This window comes from Neoarius graeffei, chromosome 22 (genome assembly GCF_027579695.1).
Source record: "Neoarius graeffei isolate fNeoGra1 chromosome 22, fNeoGra1.pri, whole genome shotgun sequence".
In the NCBI taxonomy this organism is placed as follows: Eukaryota; Metazoa; Chordata; class Actinopteri; order Siluriformes; family Ariidae; genus Neoarius; species Neoarius graeffei.
In genome coordinates this window covers 8,202,126-8,204,176 of record NC_083590.1, presented here as the reverse complement: position 1 = coordinate 8,204,176, position 2,051 = coordinate 8,202,126, and positions in this window count along the sequence as shown.

Here is a 2,051-nt window from a genome sequence, read left to right as displayed (position 1 = left end):
TCCAAACTCTTTAGAGATGGCTTTGTAACCTTTTCCAGCTTGATGAGCATCAACAACACTTTTTCTGAGGTCCTCAGAAATCTCCTTTGTTCGTGCCATGATACACTTCCACAAACATGTGTTGTGAAGATCAGATTTTGATAGATCCTTGTTCTTTAAATAAAACAGGGTGCCCACTCACACCTGATTGTCATCCCATTGATTGAAAACACCTGACTCTAATTTCACCTTCAAATTAACTGCTAATCCTAGAGGTTCACATACTTTTGCCACTCACAGATATGTAATATTGGATCATTTTCCTCAATAAATAAATGACCAAGTATAATATTTTTGTCTCATTTGTTTAACTGGGTTCTCTTTATCTACTTTTAGGACTTGTGTGAAAACCTGATGATGTTTTAGGTCATATTTATGCAGAAATATAGAAAATTCTAAAGGGTTCACAAACTTTCAAGCACCACTGTAGGTTCCCATAACTGGATCCTCCTTTCAGTGTCCACTTTCCGTATTTGGTGTTCTTATAAGCTCTCGCACTTCCTGCTGATTGGACACACCTACTTCCGGAGTCCCAGAACCTCAATCTTTTCATGTCTAACCATTTTTCAGTCCAGTAATGCCCTGATTTTTTCAGTGTGTAAAAACACGTCCAAACTTGAACCATGATTTATTACCAAGGGCTACGTAAGATTGTGTCTTTTGTATGAGCTAAACTGCACATCTTGACTGGTTTTGCATGTTTGTCTTAATGAATACATGCAGCCTGAAAGTCAATCCAGGAACAAGAAGTCCTGGTGTGAATTAATACAAAAACAGCAGTTACTCCAGTTATGGAAGGCCAGTTGAACACATTTACTCTATAATAAGTTTTAATAATTAGGTTTACCAAGATGAGGATTTGGTCACAATGGGCTTCATTTATTCATTGTTTAGTAAAGCAGTGTGGAAATGTTTTTGTGAACAAACCAGACCAATGAACCATTAATCAACGAATTCAGAATTTCATCTCCATAAATTAAGTTCACAGCACAGCTGATGTACATTTAATGACCGCATAAAAGCTCCACAAGAGGCAAAACTCACAGAGAGCTGAAAACAGCAAAAATGATGACAACATCATGAAAGAGCGTCTCCTAAATGAGGCATGCGCTACAGGGTCCATTGCTTTTGCTCAAATTGAAAGACTAGTCTTACTCATCTTCATTTATAGCTTTGTTTTTGGAATCACTTTCTTTCATTAATATGAAATGACTAAATTTAAAATAAATATGTTCATTAAATTGGTGTGTAATTAAAATAAATCAGTGTAACTCGTATATGAAGTCACAGCAACTCATCGATAAACGCACAACTTGAAGCCAATCTGTTGAGGTTCACATTAGTGAACAGAAATTTACATGAATTCAGGAGTAAAAATGCCGGATACAAATAATTTCCCAAATAACTGGATTTTTTCAAAACCACATTTCTTGCGTAAACTCAATCGTATCTGGAGCTAAAAATGCAGCCCAGTGATCTGATATCCCTCTGATATCAAGAGGAAACTAAGCCTCAGCCCATAAAGCTATTCTGTTTTGAACAACAACTAAAGAACCTGGCACACATTTCCCGAATGGACAATAGTGAACTCCAGAAACAACTTCTATTTGACACGCGGTCTTCTAGATGGACAAAGTTTGAGAATCTTCTGGGATTAGATGCACAACAAATTAGAAGAATAATGATGGATAAGACAGACTTCCAGCAACTGTTGGGCCGAGTTCTGACAGGAGCAACCTGAGGAGAGCGATACTCCACTAGGGGAACATGATGATGATGATGATGAAACTGAAAAGCTGTTCATTCACAGATACTTTTTTATTTCGCAGTCATATCATACATTTTCTCGACACCCTGTCAGTTTTATTTAGCATTCTTCCTGTGTTTCATGTCATTCTTTGAGATCGGAACCAAATTAGCAGATCCCAGAATGTACTTTCCACTCGGTTTCATCCCAAACATAACACATGACATCATATAGGCAAACTTTCTTTGTAAAAACACCCAATTTT